The following is a 6,000-nucleotide window of genomic DNA, read 5'->3' as shown; positions in this document are numbered from 1 at the left end:
CAGGTTCCCCCCGCGGGGCAATGCACCATGGGAAGCGCAGGCCGAGGGAGGGAGAGGCGCAGCCGCAGGTCGGTGAGCTGCCGTGCGGCATGCTCCCGCTCCACCTCCTCACGCCTCAGCCCGTCTCTTTGTAACTCCCCTCTCTGGCAGGGCGCTCTGCAGACCTATCTGTTGTAGCCATATGCTCCTGGCGTATAAGCACGCAATTTCCCCCCAAGCCTCTGTGGTTTCTTCATTAAATCGCCCCGGCCGGGCTGGGGGAGGTGTGGGAGGTCAGGGGGTGGCGAAGGGGGCACCGGCGAAGAGAGATCCTGAATGTAGTTCTGCCCCTGCTTACATTGACTCAAACAGGGGTGGACTTGACGGCTTCAAGGCCCTGGGTAATGCAGATTGTGAAGGTAAAAGTGTCTTTCCCCATCGGTCAGACATCAAAGTAATAATAAGAAAAGCCAGTGATAAATTCTTTCTGTGCTTTTAAGCATCATTTGAATCATAGACTCATAGAATCAACCAGGTTGGAAGAGACTTCCAAGATCATCCAGTCCAACCTATCACCCAGCCCTGTCCCATGAACTAGACCATGGCACGAAGTGCCTCATCCAGGCTTTATTTGAACACCTCCTCTTTTAACACAGAGGATATTTTGTCACTCACTGCCTTGCCCCCTTCAGCAGATAAATTAAATTATGTGCTTTACCCAGAATTATTTGTTCAAATACATATCTTCATTGTGCTATTTGATCTGGGCATAATCACAGTATCACAGTATCATCAGGGTTGGAAGAGACCTCACAGATCATCAAGTCCAACCCTTTACCACAGAGCTCAAGGCTAGACCATGGCACCAAGTGCCACGTCCAATCCTGCCTTGAACAGCTCCAGGGACGGTGACTCCACCACCTCCCTGGGCAGCCCATTCCAGTGTCCAATGACTCTCTCAGTGAAGAACTTTCTCCTCACCTCCAGCCTAAATCTCCCCTGGCGCAGCCTGAGGCTGTGTCCTTTCGTTCTGGCGCTGGCCACCTGAGAGAAGAGAGCAACCTCCTCCTGGCCACAACCACCCCTCAGGTAGTTGTAGACAGCAATAAGGTCACCCCTGAGCCTCCTCTTCTCCAGGCTAAACAATCCCAGCTCCCTCAGCCTCTCCTCGTAGGGCTGTGCTCAAGGCCTCTCACCAGCCTCGTCGCTCTTCTCTGGACACGCTCAAGCATCTCAATGTCCCTCCAAAGCTGGGGGGCCCAGAACTGAACACAGTACTCAAGGTGTGGTCTAATCAGTGCAGAGTACAGGGGCAGAATGACCTCCCTGCTCCTGCTGACCACACCATTCCTGATGCAGGCCAGGATGCCACTGGCTCTCTTGGCCACCTGGGCACACTGCTGGTGTAATCACCTTTGATCACAGATATTGCTATCATCTGTTATGCTTGTAATTAATTAATCACCATTTAATTAATTTCCTATTGCAACACATCAGATGTGTTGCTACCAGGTGATGCTGTTTGCTATTAGCTGGCTATTGGAGTCTCCTCCCACCCCAGGTGTGGCCACTTTGCCCTCCCTGCCCACTCCCCTTTATATTCTGCCCCAGCAAAGCTGGAAGCTCCAAGTTAGGCCCATTGTGGGCCAAGGGATCCTCCGCCTGGCATCCCTGGTGAGTCTCCGTGGTGTGCACTGGGTGAATTGGTGGAGGATTTCAAAGGCCGGGGGGCCTGGTGGCCCCCCGGCTTGCTAGGGTTAGGCTCAATAACTATTGCAATGTACAACATCATCCACGGGTGCTGGGTGTGTGTCCTTGCTGGAGCTGATTTCTTTTGTAGGCTATTTTGGCTGTTTGAGGCTCTTGCCTCGGGCTCTGAGCTGATTCACTATTCCTCAGATGAGACACTCACAAAGGCATAACTAACCTTTTTATTACTCTATTCGTTACTATAGTTCACTAAAACCCAGAACTTGTAGCCAACAGGAAGCATGTCCACAAGCTAACCTTACCAAGAGGATTTGCTAGGTATGTGTCCACTCCACTCTCCTTTGTGAGTGGCCCTAGCTGTTTGGCAGACTTGTCTCCTACCTGCAGGGCATTGGCACCAAAAGTATGGCATCTCACCAGCCAGCTTAGGATTGGCTCTCCTGATTCCCGTGAGTATTCCTTTCTAACTTCCCTAACCTCTCTGAGGGGATCACTGGAATCCTGCATGTCATCCTTCTCATCTTCCTCTTGTTGTTCTGGTTGTCCTTGGCTTAGAAACAGAACTTTCCTAAGAGCACTCTTAAACTCCTCAGAACCATCCTCTTTCTTGGCAGCCAACCTCACAACACTTCTCTCATCAGAGTACTGTTGACCACAGACACTACAATGCAGTGTCTCCAGGTAAGTCATCTGACCATCTGCCTGGCCTCCAGAATAAGCTTGACTGTACCTCTCCCTGTTGGCAGCTTTGGCATCCCAGGAGGGATGCCAAGCAGCAGAGACCAAGACCCTGCAGGGAGGAAAACACAAAGCTCCTTGAGAAAGACTAAGCAGCACTTGTGCCATATATCAAGTAATCTGCTCTGGCCAGTAAGATGCCCCACTCCAAAAGCAGCCTTCTAAAATGCTGTATTTATTGCCCTGAACAATGCAGAGAAGGCCAGAGAGATGGAGGTGTGTGTGAAGGGCAGAGCCAGGATGTGTGGCCATCTGTCACACTCCTCAAGAGGCAGGAGATGGGAAGCAGATCAGACACCTGTCTAGGAGGACAGTGGCTTGAGGGAGGAGTGCTGTGGCATGATGGAGAAGACCCAATGTGGCAGTCATCCTGCCTGCCCCAGCAAAACAGGAGCACAATATGAAACGAGGATGTCTGTGGGAAAAAAGCTGCTCGTGGCAGCAAAACAACCTCCCCTGCAGTGCTGAGGTCAGCTAAGCAGCTGGGCAATCACCAGACCTAAGCCATACACCCTTTTCCTTCCTGAATGACAGAAAAGTGAGTCATGCAAGGCAATGACTGCCCCTCTTGAGGGAACAAACATGCCTCCTGCCAGTGCATATTTCCTTGCTGGAGCAGAGCTCTTGCCTCAGTGACCTCTGCTCCTGCCTCAGTTTCTCAGCCAGCAGCCTCAGTGTTGGACGATTGCCATATTCAGCCCCAAGCTGGAGAGGCTGCAAGTCTTCCATCCCCACCACAGCTGCTGTGCAAGCCAACTGAACCACCTCAGTGCAGATCCTTGAGCAGTGAAGGGCCACACTTAGAATACTCAGAATAAAATAAACAAGCACTAAATGACAGGGATCTTCTGAAAAAAGACACAAAACATGCCTACGACTGAGTTTGGAAAGATTGCTGTACTTCAGTGCTTACATGAAAGCAAGAAAGTAATGGCAAACTTAGCTGTGGCCTAACATTCTTGGTTTACTCAGCAATACCTATCACTGCTTCCATGTGATTGCTAAGCTTAGGGTATAAGTAGGGCTATCCACTTTTCACTCAAGGAACCTCAGTGGTACCAGGCTCCAAGAATAGAGGAGGTAGTCTCTAGGTTTGCAAGTGTTCCTCTGAAAAAAAAATCCTTAACTGGAAAATAAGCAGCCTGGGTTTTGTTTGTTTGGCTTTTTTTTTTGTTTGTTTGGGCCTGTTTGTTTTTTTTTCATACTGGAGTAGTTGCTTCTATTGTATTTTTCTCTGACAGTTTCAAAAGACTGATCAGACCATTTGGATGCTGGGTCCAAATACAAAGGTAGTAGGCTGAACAACTCTGATGGGTTGCATCACCAAGAAAGTTTTTCCATCTCTATCATTGCTTATTTGTCACTTACAGCATATGGTGTTCCTTTCTTAACGACAGTACAAAGAGCCATACTGGCAGAGAACTAACTTTAGAGGAGAATCTATTTTTCACTTGGTTCATACATTGAATCAAACTGGCCACAGTGTATGTCAAACAGCAGTCTGTTGAGTAGGGTTACAGAGCAAGAACTTGGTTGCAAGTGACAGGACATGAGGAAAGGGCCTCAAATTGCACCAGGGGAGCTTTAGACTGGATATTTGAAGAAACTTCTTCACTGGAAGTTTTATCAAACTTAGGAATCACCATTCCAGAAGGTGTTTAAAAGATGTATGGATGTGCTGAGGGATGTGGTTTAACACCAGACTCGGCAGTTAGATAATGATTGGACTGGATGATCTTTAAGGTTTTTTCCAACCAAACCAATTCTGTGTTTACTAACTTGCTGTTATACATACATCTTGTCTACTCGTTTGCTAAAATACTATAGCAAAGTCTTTTTGCCCATACTGTTTGAATTACTGAACAACCTGTGTTTCATACTATGATTTTGAGTAATGATGTGTACTTGGCACTTTCTCTCATCTCCCAAAGGAAAGACAGGATGTTAGCACATGAAATTCAGTAGGTTGAAACTACCTTAAATTCTCTAGATTAATCTGTTTAAGTTATCCAAGCAAATTATAACGCCACCTTTATTACCTAAAAGCCTCCACCTAATTTACATTCAAGAATTAATCTAATTTACCATTGACTGTCCATAATAAAAGTTTTCCAGGCAATACCACAGAAATTTAATAATGTAAGTGCATTGTCAAATCTTGACTGAAGCTCCTGGTTGGTTAAGATGGACAAGAAATCTCACAAGAATATGCTCTTTGGTGAACTTTTTGGTACTTCCTGCTTTTAATTTGGCAAAAAAATACTACATAGGAAAGTGCAACACAGCACTTTCTCTCCCAGCTGGAATTAGGAAATTTAGGGTGTGAAAAGTAAAAAACTTGAGTAAAAATGTTTTTACTGAACTAGTTTGTTAAAACTGAGCTATTTATGACCAAAACCCCAGTGGGAGGATATATAAAAAACATAGTTGAGTGATATCCAGATTTACAGTGTGTATGATTTGAAAATGTATTTTGTACAAGCCCCTCATCCTGAATGCTAAATATCAAATTAAGGAATAAAGAGTGTATAGTATGTAACATCTGTCAGTTTATAGCCTATGTATATGCACATTTATATCTAGGTATTTAAAAAGCACAGACATGGAACTCCACCTTCCAGTGAAGGAAAGATTAAAGAGTGATTAACAGTTACTGAAGTGTGGTTCAGTTGAACATTAGTATTTTGACGATGTTAACTGATCAAAGTATTTTTCACTAGGGAAGACAAAGCTGTCTTGCAATTGCAAAGTAGGGGCAACAGCCCTGAAAGTAAAGGCAAAAACACTGAAACTGATCTGCTACTTAAGTTTTACATTGCACAAAATCAGAACATGTAGACAATTTCAAAACAAAACTGCACAAGCTGAAAAGAAACTGGCAAACACTACAGTAACTTACAATGGTCCTATGCATTTTCTGTGCTTATATACTGTTACAGGTCCCAAGATGCAATATTCTGTTAGAATCAGCGCAGAACTCAAATAGCTATACAACTGAGAGGGAAGTTAAAGAAACAAAAAGCTGATCCCAAAAATTTTCCTGACATGGTGTCACCTGAGCCTCCATAGGGGCAACAGTTGTTTTTACTAAGGTGGTCCAATGAGCAGCTGAAAAGGTCAGAGTACGGATTAACATTTTTTTGATTTCCCATGGAGTCTTCTAAAGCCATACTTGCAATGAGTATTCTGGCAAAGCTTTCTATATGAAACTGATATTACCTCAATGATATTTTCCTCCACTGAATAACAGAAGAAATCAAAACAAAACAAAAAAATTCCCTCAATAACATAAGCATGTCAGAATATGCACAGATTCAACAAACAGGTTCAGAGAATTATCAACCCTTGGTAGTTAATAGACTGATAAATACAAATGTCAGGTGTTATGTAGATTCATTAAAAAAAAAACAACAACAAAACAAACCAGAAATTAATTGAGAAATGGTTTGCAGTTCTCTGAAAAAGGCTTTTTCAGGTTTCAATTTTCCAAGTACTGTGCTAAGGCAATGTCAGAGGATTAACTAATAATTTTGTTCTGTACTGAAGAACATGGGGAACATGCTAAAAACATTA

This window comes from Pogoniulus pusillus, chromosome 15 (assembly GCF_015220805.1).
Source record: "Pogoniulus pusillus isolate bPogPus1 chromosome 15, bPogPus1.pri, whole genome shotgun sequence".
Classification (NCBI taxonomy): Eukaryota; Metazoa; Chordata; class Aves; order Piciformes; family Lybiidae; genus Pogoniulus; species Pogoniulus pusillus.
Note: the sequence above shows the minus strand (reverse complement) of the source record.